Source organism: Lontra canadensis, unplaced genomic scaffold (assembly GCF_010015895.1).
Source record: "Lontra canadensis isolate GAN:19392208 unplaced genomic scaffold, GSC_riverotter_1.0 scaffold21, whole genome shotgun sequence".
NCBI classification, from domain to species: domain Eukaryota; kingdom Metazoa; phylum Chordata; class Mammalia; order Carnivora; family Mustelidae; genus Lontra; species Lontra canadensis.
The window spans coordinates 14,068,676-14,078,413 of NW_022631015.1; the positions used below are offsets into that span (position 1 = coordinate 14,068,676).

Sequence of the window (9,738 nt, forward strand, 5' to 3'; positions counted from 1 at the left end):
CGTGTGGACAGGACCAGACCAGAAGGTGGTCGGAGAAGTTCAGAAGACAGACAGACGTGCTTCGGGGATGTCTCTAGGAAGTGAACTTCTCCAAGGGCGCTCTCTTCCAGCAGAGACCCAAGCGGAGTCCCGCCTGCCAACACAAGGAAAAAGCTTCCCGGGAGGGCACGTGCGGTCCACGTGGACACCGACCACTCCTCCCAGTGTGAAGACCCCCAGAGCAGGGGCACATGCAGAACCGGAAGGGAGACTTTTCCGGGCGGCTCCCTTGGGACCACAGCCAGCTTCTTGAAAAGGGGAAGATAAACTTAAAAAAAAAAAAAAATTATAAATAAGAACCAGGCCAGTCGAAAGCTCTGTCTCTGTCCTCCTGCAGGGTGTGACCTGATGTTGGTGGGGAAGCCAGCTTGGTAACTCCCCACCCACGCACCTGCCCCCACTAACCCCAGAGCGGGAGGGAGGGGCAGCGAGAGACTTCATTCCCCAGGCCCCTGTGAAGGAGACAGGGTGCACCTCAGGCAAGTTAGCTGTGTGGGCTCGATTTTGGGTGGCCACCTCGTGTCTCTGTCATTGTCACAACCAGTTACAAACCCGAGGGACTCCCCATTTGTCCCCAGCCCTCCACCCAGAGGGAGAGCCTGGAAGTGTCCAAATGTTCCAACCTGCGCTGATGGGTGAAACCATGTCTGCTGTCCCCTCACCTGGCTATGCGGCTTCCAGAAACCCCTGTGACACTTTACTTGGTGGGTCAACTGAAACCTACGTTGAGGAAGTAGCATTTGAGCTGAGTCTTGAAGAAGGAAGGGGATTTGGCCCCTGGGTCAAAAAGCAGCTCGCATGCAAACGTTTCACACAAGAACATTCAGTGAGGAAAACAAGGGAGAAGAAAACCTGCATTTCCAGGAACACACACCCATCAGATCGCAGAAAACACACATTTTTTTTGCCCTCCCTCTTCTCATTTTCCATAATTTATATCCACTCGGACTTAGAGTTCCTTAAATCCTTCTTGCTTAAAATCAAACCTGGCCCAGAAGGAAGAGGTGAGTGATATATAGCTGTGGGGAGAGGCGGGGGTGGGGGGTGGCAGGTGGGGAATATCTGAGAAGATGCTGGTTGAAGTCACTGCCTTGCTAATGGGTGAGAAGTTCAGAAAGTCATGGGCAGCTTTGGGGTCTTTGCGGCACTGTGGAGAGTGGCCCAGTGCCTGCCCTCACAGACCGGCAGAGGCGGGGCAGGGATTGCAGCGTTCTGCAAAAGGCAAACCCAAAGGGTTGTGGAGGTTTCCTGTGGAGCCCAACACCTTCCCAACCGCTGCAAAGGCCCAGTAAGTAAGGCCCCCACACATGTCTGTGCATTACTAAAAAAGGTTACAGAAAAAGGTTACAGAAAAACCATTTCTTCGTTTCTGCTAAATGTCCAGAAAGCAAGAGAGGAATGATAGAAAGCCGCACAAGAGCCACTTGGTAAAGCTTTTCAGAATGCCTTTCTATTTGTCTATTTTGCAAGCTCTGGGAGTACACTGAGACTTCCCCAATCAAGCAAGGATCCTTTTTCTTAACATTTTGCAAGGCCTCCTTACAAATGCCAGGAAACATGACTCCGCAGAGCCACCAAGGTCCTGAGGCGGGTTTTTAAGGTCCAGACTGCAGCGGCCTGCTGGCTGGGCTTCCCAGCCTGTACACCCAGCTTCTGAAACCAGCCCTTTTACCCTGTGGCTCCCTTGGCCAAAGGACTTGTATGGCTGGTGGGAATCCAAGCCCGGATTCACACTCCCTGCCAGCAAACCCACTTCACCCATGAACACTTGGCACTCACGCAGAGTAGAATTTAGCCAGGCCCGGCTTCTTGGGGCCACCGAGCTTTTCTAGTGCAAACGCTCACCAACAGCCCCGTCTAGGACAAGCCAGAGTGACGCAGTGGGGAAACGGAGCCAAGGCCAAAGGCATTGTAGCAGATCCATGAACTGGGCGGCCTCTGCTCAGCTGTGGGCGTCACACAGAGCTCAGAGCACAACAGTTGGCTCTCTGAAGGAGAAACTGGGTGCAGTTGTATACCTACCAAGGTTTATTACAAACTTTATGGGTATACAAAGACATCAAGTTGGCTCTTAGGGATGCTTCCACTGATCAGTGACTTTCATATCTTAACAAACGTGGAGTGGCAGCTGACAAACCGACAAACAAGTGTAGTTTGGGGGCACCTGGGTGGCTTGGCTGGTTGTGTGTCTGCCTTTGACTCAGGTTATGATCCCAGGGTTCATGGATCAAGCCATGAGTCAGGCTCTCTGCTCAGCGGCGAGCCTGCTTCTCCCTCTGCCCCTCCCCCTACTTGTGCGCGCGCTCTCTCTCACTCTCTCTAAGTCAAGTAATATATAAAATCTTAAACACAAGCACACAACAAGTGTAGTTTTGACATGAGTGTGGGCTGATATTTTTATTTACATAAGTGAGAAAGAGGAAAACAAAATGACAAATATGCATGTCAGAACTTCACTTGTTGGCCCAGGAGAAGAGGCACTTCTTTGCAGAATCAGATCCTAGATTTCAAGCACTAGAATATTTTCTCAATTTTTTTGTGCCATCACAATGTGATAGCCACACCCAGGTACACCTAAATCTATATTTCTAACATCATCTCCAACACTTTCTTTTTTTAAGTGATCTTTGCCCCCAGTGTGGGCTCAAACTTGAGAGCCCTAGATCACCAGCTCCTCTGACTGAGCCGGCCAGGTGCCCCCTCCATCACTCTCTCCAGTCTAGGCCAAGGGTCAACAAGCTTCTGCTCTTAAGGGCCAGATATTCAACATGGTCAGCTCTGTGAGCGGTACCATCTCTGTCAGGACTGCTGACTCTGAAAGCAGCCACCAGCAACCTGTACACAGATGGACCCAGCTGTGCTCCAGTAACATGCACACAAAAACAGGCAGGGGCCCAGATCTGGCCCACAGGAGGCAGCTAGCCAGCCCCTTGTGTAGACCATGGATGAAACAATGACTCAAGGGCACCTGAGGGACTCGGTAGGTGAAGAGTCTGCCTTTGGCTCAGGTCTTAATCCCAGAGTTTCAGGATCGAGTCCCGCGTCCGGTCCCATGCTCAGTGGGGAGTCTGCTTCTCCCTCTGACCCTCCCCACTCTCATGCTCGCTCTCTCTCTCTCTCTCTCAAATAAAGAAATAAATAAAATCTTCAAAAAGAAAAGAAACAATGAATCAAACCCTGATTGGTGGTATTTCTTTGAAAATCAAGCCCCTGTGGCTGACGGCAAGCTCTCCGTGGGAAGTCAGAGACTGAGTTAGAGGACAGGGTACATGGGAGCACACCCTTCCACACCTCTTTGCTGGGACTGCCGTCACAAAACACAGCTCGCTGGTGTATTAACAATGGACATGTCTTTCTTGAAGTGCTAGAGGCTGAAGTCCAGATCGAGGTACGGGAGACTCTGTGCCCTGCTCCTGTCCTCACTTCTGATGGTTTGCTGGCAATCCCAGCGTTCCTTGGTTTCTGCAGCACGGCCGAGTCTCTGTCTTTATGTTCATGCAGTATTCTCCCTGCATTCATGGCTGTGTCCAAATTTCCCCTTTTGATAAGGACTCCAGGCATATTGGATGAGGGTCCTGCCCTGAAGACCTCGTCTTAAGTAATTACATCTCCAACGACCCCATTTCCATACAAGGTCACATTCCAAGACTAGCGATTTTAACTTCAGCATATGAGTTTGCAGGGTGGGGAGGAGGACACCATTCAATCCATAAGACTACCATACAGCTAGAATAATTCTCAGTAACCTCTAGAGTTAGAAATAGAAATAGATGGGGCACCTGGGTGGCTCAGTGGGTTAAAGCCTCTGCCTTCGGCTCAGGTCATGATCCCAGGGTCCTGGGGTCGAGTCTGGCATCGGGCTCCTTGCTCGGTGGGGAGCCTGCTTCTCCCTCTTCCTCTACCTTCCACTCCCCCTGCTTGTACACGCTTTCTCTCTCTGACAAATAAATAAAATCTGCCCCCCCCAAAAAAAGACCTATCTAGTTTAATTTAAATATTAATACACGTATTCAACACCTGGCTGGCAAAATTTCTGCAAATCTGTTGGTTGACTCTCTTAAGCCAATACAAGTTGGCTTCAACACACCATGGGTTGTGGGGGGGTGGGGTGCTATGAACAGGGCCTCCAGAGAAGTTATATCTCCCCCAGGCCCTGAACAAGAAAAACCAGCCCATAGGCTCTTTGTCCCCATCCTAGAAGTCCTCCCCCCCAGAGGAGACCTGTGTGACACAGTGTCAACTTCAGTCACTTCCCCAACCCCTCCTACCCTCTCCAGTTAACTCCATCCTCATTGTTGGGTCAAACCTAACTCCCCCGCTCCCCAAAGAAGGTGATGCTAAGCAGGGCATATGAGACTTCACATCAGGACCCATTCTTGCTCATATTCTGGTACTCAGGCTCCCTCCAGGACCAAATAACATCCTTATATCTACTAGTAGCTTCTCCAACCAAGCCCGGTCCACAGGGATCTTCCCCTTTGCTGAATTCCTATAGAATCTGCTTACGTGTGACATCGCATCATCCTGTGGTTGGTTTCTGTATGGATCTTTTGCTTCTCTATTTAATTTATAAAACCTTTGGAAAGAGAAACTGTATTCATTGCTGTCTCTCTCAGTCCTGGCCCAGGGCTAGATAGATAACAAGGAATTAATAAATGCTTGTCACTTACATAGAGAACAGAAAACAGTCATCAAAAAGCAATTTTGTCTTAGGCTCAGGTTGGAAAGAGCCAGGCCCTGGTTCAGAGGAAGGCAGAAATGAAACTCAAGGGTATCAATCATTTCCACTCACAAGCTTTAACAAGTTTGTAAAGGAAAGAACTGCTTAGACCAAGGGAAGGCCTCGCTGAATGTGCCTTCTTGTTGTCTCCTGACTCTTCCTCATGGGGGGATGGCCAATGGGGAGGTATTGGCCAACAGCCCTAAAGGGTAAGAAATCTCCTGAGTATTAGTTCAGCTAATCATGGATACCTATCATACCATGTACACTACAAATACTCAGAGGCTTAACAAAATATTGAGTTATTTTTTTCTCGCATAAAGCCTAATGGCAGGAAACAGAGGAATGAGAACACAGTGTGCTTAGGGACAGAGGCTCCGCCATCTTCTACCCGTAGCCCTCATACCTTGGCCCTGGGAGCAGACATAAGCTGGCATCCCCAAGGAAAGAATGCACATATAGAATCACTCAGGAAAGTCTGGGTAAGTTCTGGAAGTGGTTTCATCAGTTTTGCCCACCTTCTACTGACCAGAACTTAGTTGGTTGGTCTGATGGCCCCATCTAGATCTCTATGAGCTGGGAAAACAGCAACTCTACCGTGGAATGAGAACACAAACTGCTAGGGCTATGCAAATTTTTCCATAAAAATGAGCCTGGCCAGGGCCTTCTATAACCCCTAAAAAAGAGAGACCAAGATGGAGGCTTCATCAACTCTGATGGATAGAATTTGGCTTAGACATCCAAAAGGGGTGGTTAAACCCTACCAAACTTGGGAATCATCCATGGAAATTGCTCCTAGGCAGGAAAGAGTCTCATTTAGCTGAAAAGCATCATTTAATAAATGAGAATAGACTTAATATCTCAAATTCCTTTCAGCCCCAGGAGAGACAATATCCCACTTCCATGCCGCTGGAACATCCATCAGTGGCTTTGCTCAAGTGAAGTGGCAAAGGCCCTAAATTATCTCAGCATCATGTGATCTGTCGCCCTTCAAACAGTTCTCAACCACACTGAGCCAGGAGCCAGTTACCATCCAGTGGTCAACAATAGTTTATGGGTTAACCTAGGCCATCCCCAGTGAACATGGGAAATTCATTCTACAGACCCAGAAATACCAAAACCTATAGGTATTTTAATGGCATCTCCAAGCTTCAGCACCCCAAAAAGGGAATGTGATACCCAATTTTTATTTTCTAGACTAGGATAGTAATTTGACTCAGTTTGCAAATAGTCTGGAAATCTACTGGAAGGAGCCATCATCTGACTTCGAAACTACCACTGAGAGTCACCAGGAATACCACACTCTCAAATTATTTCTTCTTTATGAGCCATGCAACCAGAGTTAGAGAAACAGCTAAAATGGTGTAGATACAGCAATAGAATAAGTTCCTCCAAAAGTGCCAAGCAAGATCAAAGAGCAGAACTCAGATATTTAAAATGAGAGGAGAAAGGGGTGCCTGGCTGGCTTAGTTGGTAGAGCATACAACTCTAGATCTCAAGGTTGTGAGTTCAAGCCCCATGTTGGGTGTAGAGACTACTTAAAAATAAAATCCTTTTTTAAAAAGAGAGAAAGGGTAGAGATAATAAAATGCTAAAAACAGCATCCACATGTAGAAAGAAGCAGAGCTGAATTAAGAAAACTGTGCCATGTCCCTTGGAGGGAAAATGAAGTAAAAATAAATACCCTCACACCCCCTCGAGAAAAATGTATATGATGTTAAGAATATTGATCTTGACAAATCTTAACCCTGAGGTTTAGAAACTTGAGTATATCTGAGCTGATTTCACATTAGAAAGGGAAAAGGAAAGAAATAAAATGAGGTCCATGAGCTTTAAAGATATATTTACTTATTTGAGAGACAGAGCATGAGGGAGAGGAGTAGGGGAAGGGACAGAAGGAGAGAATCTAAACCAGACTCCCCAGTGAGCTCAAAGCCCAACTCGATGCTCAGTCTCATAGCCCAAGAGATCATGACCTGGGCCAAAATCACAAGTCAGACGTTTAACCAAATGAGCCACCCAGGTGCCCCAAGGTCCATAAGCTTTATAGGAAAAAGATACCAATTTTAAAGCTGTTGTATTTTCCAAAAGAAGAAATAGAATGCCCACAACCGGTCAGAAGGAGACAGATTATCCAGGTCCTTGGGAAGCAGAGATGAGACATTTATTAGTTGAATAGCACACCGCAGCCTTATGGGAGACCACTAGGTAGGTGACAAATGGCCTCCCTTCTAAAATACTCTCCTTTTTTTTTCCTTCCCAGCCAAATGCCAAAAGTAAAACATATGCCTTGGGTGTCTGAAAAAGACAATGAAATATACGGCGTCCAACCACAGCTTCAGGCACGTGAAGTTCTCCAAATAAAAGCTCAGGGGGGGAAAACCCAAGTCAAACATCTTAAAGTTCAGCCTATGTTTAAAAAAAAAAAAGTAAGACCAAATAAAAATAAAACTCCAGACTCCACAGTGCACATCTGGGACAATTTATATTGTGAGAGCAGGTTGTAATGGAAATTGCAAATGCCATTAGCTGTAGAGCCGTCCACAGACTCTGAGGTAGGATAGCTGGGTGGCCACACTCGTGGCGTTCTGCTGATGTCCCACTGATGAGAACTGTGATGGGACATCGCATCTCTGACGGGACTAATGATGAATACTCATTTCCTCCATAGAAGAGAGAAGTTTAAAAAGAGGTTTCTGCTCTTTGCCTTATCACAAAATAGTTTCTATATTCACAGAAGGGAACGAAGTAGGCCCTGTGATCTTTACACTGGGTGGCCTCCAACAACCCTATGCCTTCTGATATTGATGACCTTGTGTAGATTCCTTCCACACTGGCTCTGGGCCTAGCCATGTGACTCTCCTTGACCAATGAAAATTGGCAAGGATGACACAAGCAAAGTCTTATCATTTTGGAAGGGATGCTTGTTCTTGAAGGCTTGGACCATCATATGCAGAAGTCCATCCATCCCACTGGGGAGCTCAGCGGGAGAGATCAAGCCTTACAGCACCCAGCTCATCCAGCCCATCCCAGCAGAGGCACCAGGCATGTGAATGAAAAAGCCATCTCAGATAATCCAGACCAAGCAGATGAACTATGGAATAGAGTAACTGCCCAGATGAAGTCAGCCCAGATCACAAAATTATGAGAAATCATAATTTGTTTTAAGCTACTGTGTTTGGCATAGTATGTAATGCAGCAATCGCTAAGTAGAACAGCTTCGTAGGAGAGAAGATGTAGTCAAATGCTCATGACCTTGAGGATCAGGTAGACTCAGATCAAGTCTTATAACACACCATCTACTAGGTGTATGGTTCGGGGTTATGTCTTTTTTTTTTTTTAAGATTTTATTCATTTATTTGACAGAGATCACAAGTAGGCAGAGAGGAGGAAGCAGGCTCCCTGCCAAGCAGAGATGCGGGGCTCGATCCCAGGACCCTGGGATCATGACCTGAGCCGAAGGCAGAGGCTTTAACCCACTGAGCCACCCAGGCACCCCTTGGGGTGATGTCTTTTAACCTCTCTTCATTTTTTCGGTGAGAAAGCGGGTCCCTGTTGGTCGCTCCTCCAGCCAAGCACCCACGTTTTTCCCTGCTATGGAAGCCAATTCTACCATAGCTCCATAGGTGGGCCAACTGACTCAGAAAAGCCAATGAGTGTACTCCATCATCTGAGTACAATAAAGTCGGTCAAGGCTAAGTTTGTGACCTAACCCAGTCCAATCAGAATGAATCTCAGAACCTCAGCTGACAACATGAATAATCTTTCTTATCATAGAAGCTAGCCTAAGAATGAAATCAACACACACAGCAGGAAACATCCAACAAAAGGAAATCACAGAGAAAAGGAACTTGAACTTGATCAAAATGCTCCTGAAGCTAGGATCTACCTTGAACGCTTTAAGTAACGTGAGCCTATAAATTGCCTTTGCTGTTTAAATTAGTTCAGGCTAGGATTTGTTATGTGCAATCAAAGTATCTTGGCTGAAATAGTGAGTACCTAGTTTTTTTCCTGCCTGGTACCCCTTTCTCCTGGAAATACTACTCCTCTTCTTTGGGGAAACTGTTCCTTCCCCACCCCCCAAAAAAACATAGTTCTAAAGGAGGCTGCCATCACTCCCCAAGCCACAAGGGAAAAGTAAGGCACAACCAGACCAATCAGAGTCTTTCCCTAATTTTAGTGATTGAAGAAGAGAGATAGGCCCCTCTATTAGTGAGGCTTAGTGGCCAGGAGCCACCCACAGCCCTCCTTACAGCTTTGTGATGAAAGCCTTCTGAGAGGACAAAACCCTACTGAGACACAAGAGGAGAGTCCGGGAACATCCCAGACCTTGACTCCAGATGATCCTGAGGACATCTGCCACCCAACCTTCAACAAACTGACTCCACGAACCCATGAATCCCCCTACCCCTCAGCCCTGCATCTTGGGGTGAGGTGTGTTGCTTTCACTTTGACCAGGGCTCCTGGCTCTGACTTTTTAAGCCAAAACAATCACTGAGAGCCTCTCAGAGGCAAGTCACAAAACTCTCTAGGCCTCTGTGTGCTAAAATAAAGGGCTGTCTTATGTGCCCAAAGCCCTCTCCATCTTCGATAGGCCTCTGGGGCCTCCAGTACAGATGAAATTAGTACCTACTTGGCCTAAGTTTCACGTAATTTTCACCTGCTCATTACCATATCCCATTTCTATTGCACAAAAATATTGATTCATAAAGTTAACGAAGGCCATTCAGTGTGCACAGAACAATATCCACAGCTTCTACTCACTGGGTGCCTGCTTGGTGCCAGGTTAGGCGTTTCATTGTTTCCAGTCCTAATAAGCCACACATAGTAGGCTTCTGCAGAGGGCGACTATAAAGGAAGGCACAATTACAGTCAACCCCTCATCTCAGGACTCCAGGATCCTGTTTGCGCTTTCCTCTTCCCCAAATATTTCTGAGAATCCTGTTGTGAGTCCTGAGGCAATAACCATAAGAATTTCC

The 9,738-nt window shown here is 47.0% G+C and overlaps 1 long non-coding RNA gene across 1 annotated transcript; it reads left to right on the plus strand.

Moving 5' to 3' along the window:
• The first annotated feature begins 946 nt into the window (after window positions 1-946).
• Window positions 947-7,176, plus strand: LOC116870091. Its single transcript, XR_004383178.1, has 3 exons — window positions 947-1,043; window positions 5,083-5,241; window positions 7,023-7,176. It is a non-coding gene; the product is annotated as an uncharacterized LOC116870091 (long non-coding RNA).
• Window positions 7,177-9,738: the final 2,562 nt, after the last annotated feature.